Here is a 23,846-nt window from a genome sequence, read left to right as displayed (position 1 = left end):
TTTTCATAACGCAATGATAGTACAAACATCTGCATTGGCTTTATACAATCCGAAAGTAACTAATGGGGTAACACATGTGCAGGTCAGTCCGTCGTCTTAAGTGTTGTCGGGTTTACTCCGGTTGTAGCAGCGCAGTCCTTGCTTGACCTAGACTGCACGCGGCTCTGCTCCTGGTCTGTTACCTCCGTCCAATGGCATTTCTCCCCGCTCTGTCGCTGTTCTGGGCGATTTGTGGCTCGCCTTGGTCCCGGCGGTGCAAGGCACGCAGGCTCTCCCGTTACAAGTACCGTTTACAGTTATAAGTGGTTAACGGTGACCACCGTTAGCCAGTTATAACTGGGCCAGGAGACGTCTCCTGGCTCTTGAGAGACATTGGTTAACGGTAGGCTCTGGACGGGAGGTGGCTCTCCGGGCATGGAACGACACCACAGATACAGGACTGTAGGACTGAAAGCTCGCGAGATCTGTATGGTGAGTGCACGAGAGCAGTACAGAACGGTGAATTTTAGGTCCGCATCGGGACGCCCGGATCCATATATCGTCGTTGGTCGTCCAGCAGCAAAACTCTGCCTGTTCCATGGTGAGGTGAGCAACTTTGGTTCATTTATACCGATTATTTTTGTATTGAATAGGCACAGATCCTCGTTAAATAATCTGCCGCACTAGCTCGGGCCAAGCCCGATGTGAAAGGGGAGGGGGGCGATAAGACATCACCGCGAGTAAAAATGTAACGTTACATTACATATTTTTGATACATATGTCACCAAGAGTTAAATACGTAGAGGGACAGGTGACTCGTAACCGAACCAAGCATAACCCAGCATCAAGAGACCACGTCTCGTGATATAATAGACGTTAAGCAAGGACAACAACAACAATGGCACTGCTGCTGTTTACTGGCATTTATTCATTGGCCACGTTCATTCAAATCATACTCTATTCATTACTAGAACATTTCAGAATGATATTTTCGGAATACACCGGAATACACATAAAGAGTTTGAAGTCTATTGAAATACAGTATGCTTTGATTACAGGTTATATTTCAGCATGATCACTATTTAGACAATGAGGTAGTTAACTGTCCCTATAGCACCAAGCTGAAACTAGCCCTCGATTCGGCCTTCGATTCACAGCCTTCGATTCAGCCCTCGATTGGATTTTGCCGCCGGTTCAGCCTTCGATTACAGGGAATAGACAGAACATAGCAACCAATTTAGTTACCGATTCGAAAAACCTAGAATCTATGCCAGCTCTCTTAGTCTTACAACAAATACAAAAGGCAACACAATGATCAACTTAGTTCCAAATCACTCAACAAGGAGATATTTACTTGCAAATAATGTCGGGAAGGACATAATATCAGGAATTTGGCATAAAATGATAGTGACAACTGACAAGAGACACTAGTCCTCGATTCGGCCGTCGATTGGATTTTGTTCAACGGATTACAGCGCTATCTGCCGTTTTTCTAAATGTGACCCGGAACTTGAAAGGGTGATTGGGACGAATTGCTAGCTACATGTATATAACGTTGTTATATAACTTATACATTACATGATTTGTATTTCATTAAAATACAAATTAAATGTATAATGACGTTATATACATGTAGCTAGCTGTAGGGACAGTTAACCACCTCATTGTCTAGATAGTGATCATAACAAATTTGATAAGTCAGGTGAATGGCTACATTTTATACTGGTATGGGCCATTAGCCATGGCGACTAACTTCACTTTAGGAAGCTGCGTTTACTATTTCTAAGACATGTCCCTGTGGCACAACCGGTAACGCAACCTGCTGCTTTTCCATTGATCCTTTGGGCTGGGGTTCAATCCCAGGGTCGAATTCAGCTGGGACATGTTGTAAGGGATTGCATCCATTAATTCCGATATGGTGATGAAAACTCAGAAAAGGCAGCGTCCCTGTGTATGAGGGAGCTTTGGGCGTAAGCCTCAAACGTGAAACCTCTGCACGTAAAAGAACCCAACACAGAAGAGTACTGAGTAGGGGTGACCTGGTGTGCTTGTTCATGCCCTTGCGAAGCTGCATTGCATTATCAATACCACTAGCTACGTGAAAAAGCATCATACTTCCATGTCACCTCAATTGAGGATGACTGCTTCACCTTTTTAATGTATAAAATGTAATATTAAACACAGTTTCCTTTGTTGTCATGGTTACCACATATCTATAGCTATTACATAATATGTATATCCTCCTTCTTTAGTAGAGTCTACCAGACAACTATGGACAATATGGAACATGGAGATTCAAGGGAACTGCGGGCAATAGATAGGGTGATTTAAGGAGGTTCAATATACTAGTATATCATAACTTGGATGGAAATATTCACTCAGTTGCCTTCGTTCACCTGACGCTCATCATCTTATTATACAATACAATGTACGTAACTAAGATAGATTGGGATCTGCTATAAGTTATTTCTGTAAAACAGGACAGGACATGTACAGTATGAATCTCCAAACTTACCAAGTAGTACCTGGGACTGGGAGATACATGTGCTAGTACGAGACTGTTAGTAAGTTGGTCAAAATACCGTAAATGCAGAAATGTTCGCGGTGGTTTGATGTTCATGGTTTTTGCGGTGAACTTTCAGCACAACTTAAAACCACCGCAAAACTTTTTGCCCACATATGACTGCAAACACTCAATTTTCTCTCTACAGCTATAAGCAAATTATGAATAAACTAAAAGATTACAAGAACATCGCTGACACCTGTGTTCCCACCAGATATTTTGTTTCATGTTTGGGAATCGAAAGGCATTCAATTTCAAATTACGATAAAGCCTGTTGAATTTCGTCACTCAAATGCAAGAAGTCATTTTCAGATGATAGGTCATAAAAACCTGTCATACGACACTCCTGTTTAAGCCCGTCCATGTTCACATTGGTCCCAAGAAGAGGTCCATAACTTTTGAATGAATTTTTGGGCAGCCTTGGATGTGTTGTACAAGATTTAGCCACATGTACATGTATTGTCATCAAGTCCATGGTCTGATCTCTCATAGCCACACTGGAAATCCTATGACATTTGTATCAAACAGTCAAAACCAACGTTACCAGTGACCTAGGTTTTTGCGGTTACCTCTTTATCGCAAACTTAAAATCATTCTCAACCACCCCCAAGCGAAAAGTGGACTGTCCCAGGATAATGCTTTCCTTATTACCAGTAAGTTATTCCCACTGCAAATTTCAAGCCATTTAGCTTTCCTAGCAGGGTACCTGGGTATTTAACAGGCACCAAAAAATACCAAAAATCACCTCCATTTAAGAAGTGGACTACTCCACGATCATTTGCACCTTATCTGGTGCAAAGACCTTACACCTGAGTCCTCACCAAATTTACTTGGCTTACATAGGAATTAGGATGTCACGGAAGACAATTGCAAAAAGCATCATTTTAGGCAAAACTGCCCCCAAAATGATTAATAATGATGTTGTAACCACCTCCATGCAAGAAGTGTCTATTCTGGAAAAAGTTCCTCCTATCTCTCCTTACAGCAACTAGCTCTTCCTCGCCGAATTTCATTCCATTTGGCTTTCATAGCAGTACACGAGTCAAAACAAACTTGGGGCAAAATCATTTTTATCCACCCCCATGCAAGTTGTGGGAACTTCCTGGGTCATGCTTATTTCACCACAAACAGTTCAATACCCTACAGCAACAGAATCATAGTCTCATATGGCCATGGCTAGGCCAAGGCAGGCATTCCTGACCATGCCCCTATAGCTAGCCTCTCTGTTGAGTGGTGTCGTACATTGTGCCCTATCTTTAAAACACTTCTGCAAACAGCCCACTCGACCTCTCCAAACTATATCTCATTACAGTCCACTTACGGTACATGTTACTAGTTTGTGTCAGTAATACTGTAAATTTAGAAATGTGTGTGGGCAGGTGGTTTTGTGTTCATCAGGTTTTCATGGCAACCGTTTCACTGCAAACATTTTTGTCCAACACTGTGGCGTAGGGGTGGATACCAGTTCGCTGGACCTGATTCAGACCTTTATAACATCCAAGAACCAAGTCCAAAAACCTGAAGTCCAAAAAAAAATTGAATAAAGTACAAATATATTTTTCTATTTTGTTTGATGAAAAGGGTTTTAAAGTCTCCCCTCTGACAAAAAAGGCATTTAAAATAGGTGCAACATTCAGATATCAAACACTTTGGTTTATCTTGAAAGTCTTCTCACCAAGAAACTTTTATAGTTGTGCATGTCATGATCAGTATTAATTCTCTATGCTTGATATTGTTCTGATAAAACAAAACATCAACTGGACAGGATCAGGTCCAGGTTCAGGTCCGTGGACCTAAACTTGGACTTGGACCTTATTAAGCCAAACCTATATCTACCCCTACTGTGGTGGTATCATCATCGATCAGGTATGTGACTACAGTATAGCACTGCTGCAAACTTAAAACCACCGCAAACACTCCATTTTCCCCTTAGTGCAAAATTAAAACCATGCAAATTTAAATGCATTTACAGTAACTAGACCACCTCCTAGTGGTGAGAAGTAAACCAGTTATTATTGCCTGAGGTACATGTAGGTCGCACAAGGATATGCATTGGCCGGTGAGAAAAACTGGGTTGGCAGGAAAACCTTTCCAGTCCGGACAGCAGAAAAAACTGTCCAGGCTGAAAAGAGGATCTGCATGGGGGTTCCTGGCAACACTTAGAGCTAAATTCAGCAGGTTTAGTTTAACAGTAAAACAGTAAATTCAAGAGGATCGACAATGCTTAACCGTGAATTGATTCACATTCCTATAGAATTGGCAGCGCAGCATCATGAATGGCCCAAGGGTGCAACCATTTTGTAGGGGGGTCTGAGGGCATACTCTCCCAGAAAATCTTAACCCTCTGAGGTGGGGTGCATACGTAGCATTCATGACATTCAAGGGTGCAGCCAACCAATGTTGGGGGGGTCTGACATGCTCTCCTATAAAATCCTAACCCTCTCAAGTGCAATTCCTTACATTTTGAGACCCAAAGTTTGCATGTTTACTGTGTCGAAGCCAAGATAAGCAGATGTCCTGTTGTAACTTTTCTTAGGGCAATATTGTCTTTCGACTACGCCTTGCGATTAAAATCTCAGTAATGCTGAAAGAAGAATTCAGGATAACAAATACACACACATGTAGCAGGCTATGTATACGTAGAATTAATGGCAAAGCCGACTGGCTACAATTAACAGTAAAATAAAAATAGTAGACTTTATAATAATTGTCGATACAGATTTTCATTTTTAGGCGTAGTCAGTATCTCTAATTCTATGCAGGACAAGACACCTCCTCCCCCATGCAGACCTTCTCTTCAGAATGGACAGGGCTTTTTTTCTGTCCGGACTGGACAGGATTTTCCACCAACACGAGAAACATTTTTGTTGTTGTTGAAGAAAGCAGAAGAACTATCGAGAAGGGGATGTGGTGTGCTGTATACATGTACATTGGTTACCTTCACATGTATGATCTCCTTGATGTTGAATTTAGTCAAGGGGCTTATGTTTTCACAGTTAGTCTAATCTTGATTGATTTTATGATGCATTAGAAAAAGTGCATCACTTTATTATTGGATAATCATATGAAGTGTAACCTGCTACAAAAAAACGTTATTCTTCCTCCTAAGTCTGATCTTATTAGGTCGCCTGCTTGACCTGGTATTTGATGAATAATTCACATCCATACATACTGATTATAGTGATAGTATCTTTTAAAAGTCGGCAAATATTGTCAGAAAGCTATAAACTTAACCTAAACATGATCCAGTCCCACAGTAGTAAGTCCATGATGCAATTGGCCTTCTGACCCACAAAGCACAGCACTGTTTCATCCTGAAGTCAGGAAAACATTATTAAGTTAATTGCTTCTGGCTCTAAGAACTCAAATCAGTGTTGTTCTATATCTGACTTCAAAATTTCAAACAAGTAATTCATCAAATAAAGTACAATAAAAGGTTATATTCCTTTTTCTGATACAGTCAAACCTGCCTCTTCAACCCGACCACCTGGCCATGGCGACCGTTTTTTCTTGGTCCCAAAAATTTGCCCCATAGGCACAAGCATTAAGCGCCCTGCCCAAGGCGACCACCCGTCCAACGCGACTGCCACGAATTGGGACCGCACAGAGCACAATCCCTGGCCATGGCGACCGCATTTTTCCAGCGTGTGGTGACATCGAATTTCGCTGTCGGATTTCACAGAAATGTTTGACGGACAAAAATATATGAATAGCATTGATTCCTTCATGAAGTGTTTTAATAAAACGTTCCCACTATAAACATTGTAAATACAAAGGATTGTTGTATCCAATTTTTAGTGCACAAAGGTGCACATGCACCCACTGTTTCAAGCCCTATATAGCCATAGGCAGTATGGTGGAATACTAGTAGCTTCTCCTGTATCCATCATCACATGATGAGAACTCTAACAGAATGCTATTCCCTTTTTATACAAATGTAGTTAGAATTGTAGGAATGTGTGCGTGTGTGTGTGTGTGTGTGAGTTTGTGTGTGTGTGTGTGTGTGTGTGTGTTTGTGTGTGTGTGTGTGTGTGTGTGTGTGTGTGTGTGTGTGTGTGTGTGCGCGTGCTGACATATTTAGATCAGAGTTTCTGATGAGTGAGGAGTCCTAGGGACATGTGTCAAAAACTTAACTTATGACTGCTTAGACTACACTCTGTAGTGTATTAGGTATTTATTGTTGTCACCAGACATTATATACTTATCCTATGTATTTTTGTACATACTATAAGCACTATAGCCTCCGGTGCAGACTGCTCCCGGCTGTTTTCTTTTTCAAGTTACAGTTTTTATACTACATGTATTACATTTTTTTTCTGAAAAAAATGTAATAGTATAAAAACTGTAACTTGAGAAAAAGAAAGAGAAAAAGAAAACAGCCGGGAGGAGTCTGCACCGGAGGCTAAGCACTAGGAAAAAGACAATGCATTGTCTTTATTAACCCAACCTTCACCTTTTTTTTCTTGTTGTTTCTATAGGGGCTGACAATATTCAACCCAGACAGAGCATCAATGCCCTGTCCTCATGAGATGACAGTGAGAGAGAAGCTGACAATGCAACAATGGATTACCTGCATCTGCATGGAGGAGTCATGTATCAACACCGACCCAAGTCCTAGTTTTTTTAGAATGCATTGAGTCTGTAAAAGCTAGTAAAAGTTTACACATGCATGAATCCTTCCTGCAATTTCAATTCCCATTGCACTGTAGACATGTATGTAATTATTACAATGGCAATGACTCTGATCCGCATGCTTTGAAAATCACACCTCAATCCAAAAAACCTCATTAGATTAAAAATGTAGTAGAAAATGCCCCCGTTTTGCATGTCTCTTATATGTAACTAATACATATTCCAGGACTACATATACTGTCAGTAAGTCTAATTGACCACGTCTTTGACAGTTGTTTGTGCCCATGCATGTATTTCTATATGCAATAATACAGTATACATGTATAACCAATTTGAATTGCATTGAATTGTTGTTTTCCTCTTTAGTCTTTGTTTGACTGTTATCATAACACATATTGTTATATTCCAAAGTCAATCCATACATGGAGGGTGACCCAGGAAAAAGCATGTCAGTGGCACCTCAGGCATGACTGATTAAACGGAAGCCATGCTCTCTGTTGTTTTCTATATTCTGTCAAATATTCCATTGAACAGCTTCAGAATGTAAGGTAGCTGCAGGGGAGTTAGGATAAATTGTGTGTTTTAGATGCTCTGTTGAACATGTATAGGTATCTGAGCAGTTCCTGATTAATTGATTTCAAGCTGTGTGCATTTTGTGATCTATTCACCTCTAACTGATGTGGTCATTGCCAATGTCAGATGTATATGCTGAGACCTAATGTGAGTCTTGCCTTGCAATACCGACTCATTACTGTAACAAGTACATGATGAGGGTAACAAGATGTTGATATGATCTGGATAATCTAGATTTCTTAATCTTTCCATATCAGTTTATTACAAAGTGTTATGCATGAGTCTAAGTTACCCTTGTTATGCACATGTACATAAATCAAAAAGTCCAAACACAAACACTTTTGTATGTAAAAAGTTGTTGATATGGGATTCATTTTTTGTTGCTTTATTCTATATCTACTGCAGTCAAGTCAGCATAAAATAAACTGTATTCTTCGAGCATAACATGTGCTTCTGGAGTTCAAGTCAATAAAGCCATCAGGATTTTAGAGACGATTCAGGTGTTTTTATATTTTCATGTAATCTATAGTTATCTACAATACTCAAAACAAAGCCACAATATGCATATATGTATATATATATATTGAAGTTGTAATGTTTTTGGATAAGTCATACTTAAAGGAGTCCTAAACTCTAGAAGGGAGTGTTATTTTCCACTAGATTATGTATCAATGAATACATAATCAGCCGACTTTGTACAGAATTCAGACCCTACCCATTGATTCCCTATACGTATTCCCACTTCCTTCATGGTGAATATTTTAGTATAAATTAGGAGGACTAAGCACAATCAGAAGGCCAGTTGTTAATAAGATATAAAGGAACATATAACAAGACATTTCTTAGCCCCCCTGAGATTCTTTTGTCACGCCATGAATGTACATTGTATCAAGAAAGGTCATAAAAAGAATGGCAGAGGAAGTGGAAAAAATCTAGCTTCTGGCCATGGTTATGGATAAAAAGGAGAGGAAAAGCCTGGGGGAAGAAGGAGACAGCATAAGTGTAACAGCGAAGAGAAAAATCAGAGTCTCATGCTGGGGTAGGCCTACCCGCAGGAAGTGAGCAGCAGTGAAGCAGGGTGGAGACGTCCTCCCTGTCATCCCCTCATCCTAAGGGCGTACCAGGGTACAAGGGGGATATAACCTCCTTGGAGGGACGAAACGTGAACGGGCCTCTGGCTGAAGATCACAGCTGACTCCCTAGTGCTGAAAAGTACGTCAAGTGGCACGAGCTACCTGGCAGGTGAGAATCAAATCACCCTGTACTTCCAGTGAAAAGAAAATAGAGGATCATCTGGGGAATTTAGTAGAATACTGAATGCTTTTTGATGCGCACGGGACTAGTGGGTACTTATCGTATACTGTAATAAGTATTCGTTTTTTACTTCGAAAAATTATCATCTATTGGTAAATAACTCCCCCCTCTGGAATTTAGGACTCCTTTAATCTTTTGACATTGTACAGAGCTTGAAAGCGTTGCTTGTTGTATCTCGCCTATAGAACAAAAATGATTTCTTTCAAATTCGGCTGGCATATTTCTATATGCTCATGCTAATTTTGTACCTGAGATCATATTTCGTTAATGAAATTCTTAAACATATTTCATGTAAGCGTCCAGAAAGCGATACAACATGAAAGGTTGTTTTGCAGACTCCAATGGAAATTATGTCTATGCACTACAAGTACTGTACATTGAAATCTATAGTTTTGGACTGAAAAGATGAATCGGCGGTTGTTTGTAAATATATGCAGTCAAACGCATTTAACAGGATATTGGACGAATGATAAATCGAAAGACATTTTTTTACTATTGTTTTACTTTTTTGGGAAGGTTATCTGACGAATGAAAGGTTTTTAACTCGGCAGAAGACGACAAAAACACTTTCCGTCGGGTTCATTTTTGCAGTTCTTACGTTTGTCGCTAGGATGAAATAAATCGGTTTGTTTGGCCAATATCTTCAAGCAGAAAAGCGGAACAACAAAACTACTGACAGCACAGATGGATCAGCATATCAACTTACTTTTGTGAAAGTTTCATGGAAAAATATTATTTCTTTCTTGTTTTATAAAGGAAAACGCAATTCGGCGAGTTGCGGTAGAAAATCAAGCTAGAAAGTCCGCCCAGAAGATAGCAGGTGCCACGCGGCCTAGCTTTGCGCGAGACTGGAACATCTAGCTAGGATTTAATATCTCACTTAGAATACAACGGATTTCTTTCAAATTTGGATGACGTATTCATGAAAGCTTACTTAGGCATTGTATGGATTCCCAACGGATGACCGCAGTTGGTTATGTAGTAACAAGCAGTTAAATTTCCGATAAAAAATCATACATTTCTAGTAGAAATAACAAATAAAACACATTTCTCCTGTAGGATTTCATGTATCTCGCCTTGAACAAAATCTACGTTCAGGGCGGCCCCTACCTCATTAAAATGTACATTTCTGTGACCGGCATGTCTGGACAGACTCAATGACACCTTTATTGGGCGAATTCGTTAACGTCTTCGAAATTCACAAAAATCTAATTTTTCATTCAGGGGGGCCCCCCTAGAGTTTATTCTATCAAACTGTACATTTCTGTGACCGGCATGTCTGGACAGACTCAATGACACCTTTATTGGGCGAATTCGTTAACGTCTTCGAAATTCACAAAAATCTAATTTTTCATTCAGGGGGGCCCCCCTAGAGTTTATTTCATTAAACTGTACATTTCTGTGACCGGTATGTCTGGACAGACTCAATGACACCTTTATTGGGCAAATTCGTTGACGTCTTCGAAATTCACAAAAATCTAATTTTTCATTCGGGGGGGCCCCCCTAGAGTTTATTTCATTAAAATGTACATTTCTGTGACCGGTATGTCTGGACAGACTCAATGACACCTTTATTGGGCAAATTCGTTGACGTCTTCGAAATTCACAAAAATCTAATTTTTCATTCAGGGGGGCCCCCCTAGAGTTAATTCTATCAAACTGTACATTTCTGTGACCGGTATGTCTGGACAGACTCAATGACACCTTTATTGGGCGAATTCGTTAACGTCTTCGAAATTCACAAAAATCTAATTTTTCATTCAGGGGGGCCCCCCTAGAGTTTATTTCATTAAACTGTACATTTCTGTGACCGGCATGTCTGGACAGACTCAATGACGCCTTTTTGGGGCAGATTCGTTAACGTCTTCGAAACTCACAAAAATCTTATTTTCATTCAGGGGGGCCACCCTAGAGTTTATTTCATTAAAATATACTCAATGACACTTTTTTGGGCGAATTCGTTAACGTCTTCGAAATTCACAAAAATCTAATTTTCCATTCAGGGGGGCCCCCTACAGTTTATTTCATTAAAATGTACATTTCTGTGACCGGTATGTCTGGACAGACTCAATGACACCTTTATTGGGCAAATTCGTTGACGTCTTCGAAATTCACAAAAATCTAATTTTTCATTCAGGGGGGCCCCCCCTAGAGTTAATTCTATCAAACTGTACATTTCTGTGACCGGTATGTCTGGACAGACTCAATGACACCTTTATTGGGCGAATTCGTTAACGTCTTCGAAATTCACAAAAATCTAATTTTTCATTCAGGGGGGCCCCCCTAGAGTTTATTTCATTAAACTGTACATTTCTGTGACCGGCATGTCTGGACAGACTCAATGACGCCTTTTTGGGGCAGATTCGTTAACGTCTTCGAAACTCACAAAAATCTAATTTTCATTCAGGGGGGCCACCCTAGAGTTTATTTCATTAAAATATATACAATGACACTTGTTTGGGCGAATTCGTTAACGTCTTCGAAATTCACAAAAGTCTAATTTTTCATTTAGGGGGGCCCCCCTATAGAGTGTATTTCATTGAGATGTACATTTTTGAGATCGGCATGTCTGGACAGACTCAATGACATCTTTGTTGGGTAACATAGTTGATATATAAAACTATGTACAATGCACACACAAGACATCAGAAAAGACGATGGAAACAACATAGCAAATGGGTGCAGCTTTAATGAGAAATGCATTGTGGTATATGTAACATAATATATCATGGAGATACATTCTTGGAAGAAGAGTACCTAAAGTATATGTATTTGATGTAGTACCAGCAGAATTGTACATGGTCTCCAGACTCCAGAGCCATGCAAACATTACTTGTGCCCTCACATGGTCTCTGTATCAAAGAGAGGGGGTATATTCTACCAGTGCTGCATGGAGCCTTACCTAGTGCCTCAGTAGCATGGTATATTTCCTGGTCATGTGTCCTATATGCTGTAGGAGGCACACCAACATTACATATTCTTCTGCACAGTAGTAAGTGAAAATAAAGATAAAGCCTGTGCTTACCATTTACACAACTGGTTTGCTATATCTAAACCGGTATAGTACATTACCGATGCTCTTAGAGCCATACCAGCATTACCTGTTAGGTGTTGTTGAGTCCCAAGAGCCACACCAATATAATCTGGAAGTTGCCATACCTGTTCCCCAGATCTAAGAACCGTGCAAATCTTACCTGGGATACATCAGCCAGTCTTTAGAACCTAGAGTCAAACAAATAGTAAAAAGCTGTCCTTGACAGTAACTGTTAACTAGCCATTTAATAGAAAAATCATGTTGGATTCGCACTCATAACTCAAATATCTATTGTATGTATGAAAAATTCACATGACCTTAAATTCTACATGTAAAAACTAAAATGTTTTAAAAGTTTAAGACTACTGGTAGCATTTTTGGCTATATTGTCAGAACCAAGTAATAGAAGTACCCAACCTTCTGGGACATTTTTATATAAAATGTCACACTATATGTATATGTCTATTATCAAAGTGTATAGGACCATTTGAACTAGAATGTCATAAATGGGTAGGGTTGTAACAAAAATCAACAAATATTTGACCATCTGTTGTGCATGTTGTTACTTTCAAAACAAGTATCCAATATGGGTCCAGACCAGCTATTAAAGCTCAGTTTTACAGCTTATATACTTCTCTATTCACAGAGTGTATGTATACATGTGGGGAAGTGTTTGTCCATTGAAAGTTCTTGGAGGAGGTGACATTTTCTTTAAAAAGATGCCAGAATTAAACGTTGCCCATCGGGAGGCAATATACATTAGCTATATGTCACAGTAGAGAGTGCAATCCTGGACAATCGGCGACTGTCCTAGGACAGATTGGGATCGGAGTCTGTCCTAGAACCTACGATTATACTACCAGCAGTAAAGATAGCGATCACAATCTGTCCTGGGACAAACAGTGATTCTACTTGGAGAAATTCTGAAAACCATTAGATCAAAATGCTTTGGAAAATATAATTAATCATTGCACAACATTTCAATCAGTTTTAGCACACTACCTACAATCACAATTACTATTTTAGGTGAATAAGTTCATATTTCATAACGGATAAATTCCATGTATGTTTTCTGAAAGAAATTTCTCATCAAGTTATAACAAGGTTAATAATCGGTGAAAGATATCAATTGGATGGTGATCAAATAAAGCAAATTTTGAGGTCTCAAGATGTTACTCAGTGTCTCACCTTTTCAGTACATTTTACTAGTCATTTGCCAAATCTATTCTCCACACAAATATAGACTATTCCAAAATCATCCCATTGCAAAAATGGACTATTCCCAATCACAACATGTGCAAACTTCAGGGGGTATGTACAGGGGGGATAGACTCCGATGATCGCCCAAATTCTGTGATTTTTGTGCTAAGATAGACCATCTCCATATTTTGCAAAGTTGGTATTAATATCCCCCCTACCTTCAGTGTAGTTGGTAATAAGTGATAGTATATGCAGTTTTTTTTAGCAAAGCTAAATAAAATCATGGTTTAAAGAATACTGCTGTTTCCTTTATCTTAGCACTTTTTGAGTTTGAATTAGAGTTTGTCCTAGGGCAGATTTACCGGTAGAATTGCTGATTGTCCTAGTACAGATCCCGATTGCAATCTGTCCTTGGTAGGATCACCTATTGTCCTGAATCGCAATGTCTACTCCTACAAATGTGGTTTTTGTAGAGTATCTCTACAGGGGCTGGCTGTAGATTCTGGCCAGCTGGATATGATATTGACCCCATACATAGAGATCTGCTTGGAGGTAATCTACAATATAGCATGGGGTGTGCTTTAACCTATGTACAGCCTAATACACAGATGTATGGGTGTCCTGGTTAAGAAGCAAGAATAGCACCCAGGCTAACAGCAGTATGCTGTCCACCAGTTTCTGTAGAATATACATGTATACTCCACTACTGTATAAAGTGGTGCGATGACCTAATGGTAGACTAGAGTGTTCACCTTGCACACAGTAGGTGTTGAGTACAATCACCGGCCGTAACATACTGCTTTTTCAGCTTAGCACTCAGCAACTGGGTATGGAAGTTAAACACACAACATCACTAACAGCGGACGAGTCCCCGCTGCAGAGACTTGCACAAAGTTGAGTGGTCCAAGGACTGCGAATCGGAGAGGCGTGGGAGGACTGTAACTTTAACTAACTGTAAAGCTTGAATTCAATGGGGGAGGGGGGCAGTTATAGCCGACAATAGCTGCCTGTAAGTAACTGTACATACTACAATTGTTGCAGTTGGAATCACAGGCTGTAGCTAATTGCCCTTCTGAGAACAAGGTCAACATTTCAAGTTGACCAGCATTTCAGCCGCAAATATCATCTTGCAACATAATGATTATAATGTTAACTAGTGGTACATGTACTTCCGTAACCGACGGCACAATTGTCTTCATAGGGGCCTACAATCCACCTCACCTCCCAGCCTAGCTGTGGAGATTGTTTTCAGCCTGTAGCATTTTGCACACGACCTCTGTTATAGAGCAGTTACTCTGAAGACAATGGATATCCAACAGGGGCACTGGACAAAAATCCAATGAAGTGTTCTGTATGCAGAAATATTACCGTTGGTTTTATGCTCGTGGTTTTTGCAGTGGCTGCTTCACTGCGAACATTTCTGTCTTCTGCTGACCTACCCCTTGTCTTAGTGGTACATGTATGTACTAGTATTATACATTGTAGATGTTTATGAGGCACCAGTTAACAAGGCACAAATAGAACACAGACCCGATCTTCGAACATTGAATACAGATTTATTAAGAATATCAAGCCAAGTCAAAGGCTTAATTTACAGTAATATTCCTTGACAGCTTTTTCGTGTGCAATGATCACACAAGCACTGCCAAAAGCAACTGGTCTGTCTATCTGTAGCATCCTTGTCTTGTTATGGTTTCCGACTGGCTGTCTTTAAAGGCGCCAATACTAGTGTTTTTGTTACTTTACAGTATCTGTATGCGACTACATACATGTATACTGAGTAGCGCCATTGCGAAATCAAAACCGCCGCTAACACTCCATTTTCTACCTACCACAAAAATCAAATCACCGCAAACTTAAGTCCATTTACAGTACTATTTCTGATCTGTCTGTGATTCTACATGTGGCGTCTATTGCAGCAGTTGTCCTTTTGATGTACTTCTCAGGCCTCTTGGTATATCCCTTTTCCATGAAGCTGCAAGATAGAACAAATGTAACTTGTAAGTAAAACTAGATAGCAGTAGATACATAAATCAAATTGCAAGGTACTGGTCTAGGACAACAGGCGTGAATACATGTACATGTACAAATACATTGTTAAATAAATGTACTGGAATAGCAAACAGACAAATGAATGGAGGAGACTCTGCACATAAACTTCCCATGATCAGAAATGATCCCCAAATTATGCTGTTGCAATGCACTTCGAATGAACCTCCAAAATCTTGAGTATCATGAGTAAAACATCAGGGCAGGCCCCCAGGGACACGAATGGGTCCAATATTTTCAAAATTGGAAAGAATTCAAGAATGAAGTCAGAAGCTCTAGCATGTAATTAATGCTCTAGCATGTAAACTGATCATGTACATATATAAGTTAGTACTAGTACTACGGGTTTACGGAAAAGGCAGTGCAGTCTACCACTCCATCTTTTCTGGCACTTAGAGTTAGATGTACTGTATACAAGTGTACCATGAGTAGTGCATTTACACATGGAATGCTTTAAAACTATTTGAGTGCACCCACATTTAAAATTAGTGCACGGCGATATGGGGAGCATAAAGTGCATGTGCATCCAGTACTAAGTATTTCGAGCCCTGGTGTGTGTGTGTGTGTCAGTGTATGTGTGTGTGTGTTTGTACGATGTGTATAGCTGACAGGCAGTACTAGTACAGCCTACTACCTACCTACCTACCTAGTCCCTTGACCTCCGGGTCGTTGGGGGGACAAGGTAGCAGTGAAGATGGAGATCTGTCTAGTATAGCCACAGGGAAGAATACAATTTATTAGCTATTCCAAGATCAGGGTATGCCAATAGCTTGCTGCGTCATTATAGCATTCTTACATCACATCTGTAACAACTAACATTCTGTTGATATTTACTATAGTGAATGTGAACAGGACAACAGTTTATCTATAACTTAGTACAAGCATAAGGTGTTGTCTGTACCCCCGGCCCCCATGCATGGAGGCCCCATTGATGGCAATAGCTACACATCATATACATGTCATTCAAAGCAAGGTTATAGGCAGCCTATACTGCAATTCGTTTCTTTTACTTTTACTGTAACTTTATGTTCACTATTTCAACGATTATCACTCAATGTACAGTGAACTTATCATCACCGTGAAAAAAACGTGTTGTAATCATTTATGATTCCTTCACACATCCTCTCTGTAAAACACTTGCCACGTGCACCACCGTGAAGTTAAAGTTCAGTGAAAATGTCTATTTTCCTTACCCTGAAAGATTCTGCTACCATGAAGTTGATTGAATATAAAGTGAATTAATATTACAGTAACTTCCTTGTTCAAAGCAAATTCATCCACATTTGAATGTACAGTACATCATCAAAGTGCTGCCCCTTCCTTGAGATTCTTAAAAGAGAAGCTTTTTTAATCATTAATTATCACCATTCTCAAGTTCAGCAACATACATCAATAGCTGATTGATTGAATTTTATCACAAACCTGTCAAAAGTGTCATAAGGCAGAATAACTTTCTTGTTTCGTATCTGAGATGGTCTCCACCGGAGACCATAGTTGTTGCTTTTACTTCCAATTTCCTATTGAGGCCTTCCTAACGTAGCTATAGGCTGTAACTTGAAATTGCCGAAAGATTCCTTGCCAAATACTACTGCAACATTTGCAGAAAAAGGCAGGCTAGCCAGCTGCCAGGCCAGGCTACCCTGCCAGACTACCGGTACCCTTTCTGGACCTTAACGCTCTGCATGGGAATTTTCCGAATAGTAGAATTTTCAAAAGGAAAACCTGGGTCAATAGCATTCCCAGCTGAGGGTGAATTGGACGGAAGGCAACAGCGTATGATATTGCTGTTTGGTGGGGGGGGGATGTGGTGCTGAAGGAAAAGCCAATAGTGAATACTGAGTCAATTGAAACAAATTTGAATACAATACTCTACTCTGCACTACTCTACTCTAATCAGTGAACACTTTCAAAAACAGACTTGGTAAACACACGCTCATCCCAGTAGTCTACAAATACAAAGCACTAGACTGCCCTCACAAGCCTGGAATCATGATCCAGTAGAGGGATGAGCGGCCTAAATTGGAATATGACCTTCCTACCTGGCCGAAAGGATCTACTCTACTGTACTCTACAATAGAATATACCGGTCAACAAATATCAAGATTGAAGGGGAGGACCTTTGTTTACCAAAACATCAAATTCAAAACATGCATATGGGTTTGTATATTTCTCTGTGGGTTAGCATGTGTGAATGTGTTTGCACAATGTAAACATAGTGTTATTTGTGCTGTTATTTGCTTTCATTGCTCTCTCATCCCATTTTTCTGCATTTATAAATATATAAAATTGATAAGCCCATTCACGGTTCCAACTACACATGTGCAGTGTCAAAGGTGAAGACCCCTGGCTTGTAAACAGTCCTCGTCTCCACATTGTCTAGATTTGCATAACAATGCCCAGAGGGTTTTGTTTACGTCTCAGGGGACTTCACCTTTGACATTGCACATGTGTAGTCGCAACCATGAATGGGTTTATTGACACATTTTTCCTCTAGGAAATTCCATTACAGGCCAAGCCCCCATGCATACCCCTGGGGGCCCAGAAAGGGTAACATACTAAGCCTGGTAGGGTAGCCAGCCTGGCCAGCCTTTTCCGCGAACCCATTTGTCGATTCGACTAGTCTTCTTTACGTACTCCAGTTAGAATATTACAAACCATACCTTTTGTGTTTTTGATACATGTATGATCTGGATGAACGTGGCCAAATTATGAATGAGGCCAGTAACAACAGCAGTGGGCTAAAAAGACCCCCCTCCCTCTTCACACGCACCGGGCATGGTTCGAGCTAGTTAATAGTTGCAGATTATTTAACGAGGATCTGTGCCTATTCAATACAAACATAATCGGTATAAATGAACCAAAGTTGCTCACCTCACCATGGAACAGGCAGAGTTTTGCTGCTGGACGACCAACGACGATATATGGATCCGGGCGTCCCGATGCGGACCTAAAATTCACCGTTCTGTACTGCTCTCGTGCACTCACCATACAGATCTCGCGAGCTTTCAGTCCTACAGTCCTGTATCTGTGGTGTCGTTCCATGCCCGGAGAGCCACCTCCCGTCCAGAGCCTACCGTTAACCAATGTCTCTCAAGAGCCAGGAGACGTCTCCTGGCCCAGTTATAACTGGCTAACGGTGGTCACCGTTAACCACTTATAACTGTAAACGGTACTTGTAACGGGTGCCCCCTAGCATTTCGCCTTTTCCGTGGCCGGTCTCCAGTGATTCCCGTTGCGGTCGGAGTTCAGAGGTGTGAGAGGTTGGCCAGATCTCTCTTAGGCACCCAGGCAATATCTAACTCTGCAATAGAAGGACATAGCAAACCTCAAATGTACAGAATACCACGGAACACAATGTAATCACTATTTGTATATTGCTTGTTATGATTTGTGACCCGTATGAAGTGTTTCTATCCATCGATCGAAAGGACTTAGAATGTATGTGGCATGCTCATGTTTAGATACAACATCTTAGGTACAACACATATAACGGGGGGTGCCCAACCATCGGACGTTTTTTTACGCGCTGGAACTCACGGCGCTCCATTGCTGGTTGCCAGAGAATGGTCATGTTTTAATGAATGAAATTTGAACACATTCATCTTAAGACCATACTTGGACAAGAAATGTATTTATACTGTTCATGGGCCCTTCATGCTCCGCGTTACATGCGGAAGACACTGTGAGACGTTTTCACGAATGTACCTTCTGATTTAGTGCTACGCCAGATAGTGTGCCTAACTTAGTACGCTTTGGTAATTTTGCTCTCTTCGGAAGTTGGTGATAAAGTTAGGGAAATGTAAATAAGGCTTGAAGTCTGCTATATTCTAGCTTTCTTTTGACCGGAAAATTTTGACTGTGTTCACTTCTCACGTCACGTGAGAAGGGCTATATCTAGCGCATCCCAGCTCATGTTTCCACGGGGAATAGGCTACTACGCGGCCCGACGTACGTATTGAATGAGGCCCGACTTACGAAATCATTACGAAAAAACGACACCGCTTACATCAACAATACTCCGTCTACTTATTGGGAAATATATTCGCCATCTCTGTATTCAGTTTCCTTTTCATAGACGGTACCAATCACATGTTAGAGCGTAACAAAACTGTGCGTTGAATCGTTCCTCTACCATCGCGGCCCCAAAAAATGGCGGGAAAACAACGTCGTCAGACGACAGCAATGTTGACGTTGTTTTTCTTTGGTCGGTTTTCTTCTCAACAAACACTTAAAGACCCAAATTTGTAGTGTTTTATGAAGTTATTTTTCTTATGTGTATGATAGCTGTGTGACTTATGTATCTGCTTGGCACAGGTCGTATATTTAGGCGCCGGGCCGTCTAGCTACGCAGTGACCCTCTACTTAGCGCTACCATCATTATTGTCAAAATACTACTTTTCGACAAAACAAGAAATGAATATGTACACATATGTTTTGAATGTAAATGACAATTATGTGCATGAACTTGGGTTATTTACCTTCCTTATCAGCTTAGTCATTGGACACAAACACGGCGTACTTATGCAAAATAAGATCAGTAAAAAATCCATGCGATGTTAGGGCGCGTGCGATGTTCGGGCGCCCCCCGTTATGTAGGTGCTATCAATAGATTCCCAATCGTGCTTGCAAATAGAAAGAGACCTGTCAATAACAATTGCTTGTTCTTATATACTGGATATAAAAGGTCAAAACAAGGTAGCTCACATAACGCTATGATAGTACAACAAATTTTCTTGGGCTTTTTGCAATTCGTGTAGCCACACCCGTACAAGTCACTGTTACAAGCAGAATAAATAATACATATTCCTGGTACGAATTAAATGAAAACCATCGGGCAACAGGTGTAGGTTGGTTGGGTTTCCTCTGGCTGTAGCAGCGCAGTCATTGGCCTTGACTTCACACGGCTCTGCTCCTGGTCCGGTTATTCCGTCCAGTGGCGTTTCATCCCGCCATGTCGCTGTTCCGGGCGCTTGTGGCTCTTCTCGTTCTCGGCGATGCATGGCGCACGGACGTCATTCCAGACTCATCTAGCGATGCACCTTTTCCAGTGGCTGGTCTGAGTGGTCTCCAGCGATTTCCCCGCTGCTGGTGGGGTTCCTATGTGATAGATGTGGTCGGATCGCTTCTAGGTAGCCGGGTCACTAGTATCTGTGTAACAGATGGAAATAGAAAGTCTTTGAATATACAGAAGTTCATAGAACACGATATAATCACAATTTCTATGTTGCTTTGATATGATTTGTGATACGTATGGAGTGTTTTAAAGGTTGATCTGTCGGTCAATAGAAGAATGTATATTGTATGTGGCGTGCTTCTGCTTAGATGCAATAACTTATTGCCAATCGTGCTTCTGAAGAATGGGATGTATCAAATTCCGATATGGATGACATCCTATGGAAATATCGCGCTTGGAAATAGTAATAGAACTGTCACTAACAAATATTTGTACTTATATACTAAATATACAAAGGTTTGATACAGCGTTAACAACAACGGAAAGAAAGTAAATGTATTATCTGACTTTATTTTATTATTTTCCAATCCACTCCAAGGGGGTTAAGGACCTCCTTGTTCCATTCCATACCTTTTATTTACATTCTACTTTGCACAAATTTCTATATATTGTGTGCTGCGAGATAAAACTTATGCCAGTGTTCCTTGGTTTGGCGTGTGTTGTTAAGATAGTTAGATGAAAGACGTCTTTTAAAATTGTTGTCAGTTGGTAGAGATACAGCTTTGGCAATTCGAGACCTGTCAGGCAAACACTCCCTGTCTATTTACTAGTGTCTGTTTGTGTGCTGTTTGTCCCACGATATCATTAAATCTTTATCCATACAACAAAAGTACAGCGACTTTCGTTAGATCTTCTACAACTAAACATAGACTAGTGGATAAGAATGAACTGACCTACGTGCAAGTACGAGGGCACTAACAAACAACATTATGAACATGTTGAATCCGACGTATCAATTATACTTACTAGTTCTAAGTTCCACACATCATTTGATATATTTTCCTATTTGTACACATCACCTTCTAGAATGTAATTGAATTTATCTGAAGGATGGGGTGTATCAAATTCTGTTATGGTTGACATCAGCTCCGGGAACACCAAAACTGATGCGACAAAACACACACAGTATGGTTTACCGAATTTATAGATTCTTCAGGTTTGTTCTCTCCCGTCCTCTATGACTTTATGATTAACCATTGCGTTCTACGACATTAGTATCTGATTTCCGATATTTGATTTTAACAATCTCCGGTGTATATTTGCGCATTTTGTAGCCCCCTTTGAGGCATTGAAGTTGTGATCTAACCCTTTTTTCGGGGGGAAACATACGAAAACTGTACGTGCGCGGATGTCATCCATGTGATCCAACAACATGCTGCATAAACCAGGCCGGGTCATTTCCGGTCCTGTCAGGTGGACACATATCTGTAGCAAAAACAATACCCTTAGACAGGAAATTCCACAGTAACATCACGAAATACAATGAAATAACGTTTTCCTTTGCACGTTCATGAACCGTATTTGTTCAATTGTTGGAGCAAATTTTCAAACGAAACCATACCTACCGGTACCGAGCAGGACTTTTCATGACCGTAATACGGAACACAGCATGAAGGTTCCTAAGTTGGACACCAGACCTCCTATCCCTATCTATCGTGCGGAGTCCAACTCAGGCCGGTCGGGGCTGTTTTAAAACTTAGCATTAGGGGCATGTTGGCCCTAGAGCCGAAGAGTTATGCTGGAACAGTCTGGCATCCATGATAGTTCCTAAGCCATACGAACACAATCGCCACATCTACATATTCTAATCTATCAAACATGAAAACACATGTATCTTATAACCCATCTTATGACTAACAGGCTAAGCTTCTAACGCGTGATTAATGACTTTGTAATGTGGGTTTAACTTAAGCGGTTCACTTTTAAATGTGCGGTGGGATGATTTATAAGTAGCACCAAGTTCCTGTAAGAAATACAACAGTTACATATTCAGGATTTTTCCTGATGCAAAATATACTTTGTTGCTCACCTGTATCATATTGCCTTTCCCATCCAGCTTGTCCTTGACATCTGGTATCATGACATCAAGTCCGGGCATGGACTGGGAACTGCTCTGTAGGGAATGGCCCATACTCCTACAAAGAAGAAGTGGGGAGGAGGAAATTGATAGAAGTAGATCGGCTGTAGTCCGTGCAACGCAAGCTCCGCTAAAGCGAGATACTATCAGGCTAGGTTGGTTTGGTTTCTCCATCGTTTGACAAAACATTCCGGCTTAAGTGTATGTTACGTGTTTCAAATCCCCTACACGAGCCTCATGAACCTTTCGTAATCGCGGCAGGTTTCAATTAGTATAGGATTGTCAGGGGAAGGTTCACTAACTGGTGTACAGGGTGGCTAAGTTGGTAACCGAGCCTATACCTAGCAGATTCTGCCAATTATTTCTAATTTATACATGCAGCCAATTACCTATGCCAGTGATAAGTTGTCACCTTTGAATTAAGATCAAACTGGTCTATAACTGTAGGAAGCGTAGCCTACGCCCAAAAATTGTAAACAAGTTAATCCATCACAGATGTCAGCCTGATCCGGCCACACACATAGTTATAGTTCGAAGTTCATTTCATGCAAACTTGGTAACAACGCTCAATTTGGCACATAATTCCGGATTATCAGTATTATGACGACAAAAAAAATCGATAGTCAAAAGAAACAATAAGAAGAAGTAGACCACAAATCGCTCCCGTTAAAGGGTCATCGAGGTTCCGCCTTGAAAAACAAGCCATAGCTATAGCGATCTTATGCAAAACCCCACAGAAAATGTAACTATGTCAGGAACAACAACAACGCATTATAACAAAGGCAAAGCTACTGTTGAATACGGGTATTCATATGTTTGTGCCAAAGTTTTGTTACAAATTATGTACTGACCAGTATAAAAGGTAAAAAAGAAGAAGAAATAACCAGTGGGGAGGCTTGTTGTGGGACGCCACGATGGAAGTCGTCGCAGTTGTATGTCAGGCCATTAAAGTTGAAGTAGGCACAGCGCGCCAGCCATGCTAGGAGAGCGTCTATACCCGACGGGAGACTAGGGGTCACTGCTCCGCTCAGTCGCAAGTAAACAGATCAGCTGACTTGCAGCACGCACCAACTACCGGTAACACTAACAACCATAGCACGCACGGAGTAAGAAACTGTTCCGTTTCATGATTCTCTTTCATATTTTCTTGCGTTTTAAGCACAGCATGTCAATGTGGTGTTGAAATAGATGTACTAATGGCTGTATAATGCCAACATCAGCGACAGCGCTTATCTACAGGGGAGACTAAAGGGTTACAACAGATGGCAGTAATGCATGTAGCCCTATGGGGAAGTTGAGAAAAAAGAAGGTGTCATTATCTCAGGAATCAAAACATCAGACTACAATAACTTACCCTCAAATACTAACCAGTTATGTCAACTGTCATCAGATTCATCCTTGACAAATTCTA

At 40.6% G+C, this 23,846-nt stretch overlaps 2 long non-coding RNA genes across 2 annotated transcripts; one reads left to right on the top strand and one right to left on the bottom strand.

The window, feature by feature from the left end:
- Positions 1-279: 279 nt before the first annotated feature.
- Positions 280-8,242, top strand: LOC136421684 (uncharacterized). Its single transcript, XR_010753488.1, has 2 exons — positions 280-585; positions 7,021-8,242. It is a non-coding gene; the product is annotated as an uncharacterized lncRNA (long non-coding RNA).
- Positions 8,243-14,831: 6,589 nt separating this feature from the next.
- On the bottom strand, positions 14,832-23,351 carry LOC136421677 (uncharacterized). Its single transcript, XR_010753487.1, has 4 exons — positions 23,320-23,351; positions 22,388-22,493; positions 18,216-20,492; positions 14,832-15,270 (listed from the first exon to the last, which is right to left on the bottom strand). It is a non-coding gene; the product is annotated as an uncharacterized lncRNA (long non-coding RNA).
- Positions 23,352-23,846: the final 495 nt, after the last annotated feature.

Source organism: Branchiostoma lanceolatum, chromosome 16 (assembly GCF_035083965.1).
Source record: "Branchiostoma lanceolatum isolate klBraLanc5 chromosome 16, klBraLanc5.hap2, whole genome shotgun sequence".
NCBI lineage: Eukaryota > Metazoa > Chordata > Leptocardii > Amphioxiformes > Branchiostomatidae > Branchiostoma > Branchiostoma lanceolatum.
This window is presented reverse-complemented; position numbering and strand designations above follow the sequence as displayed.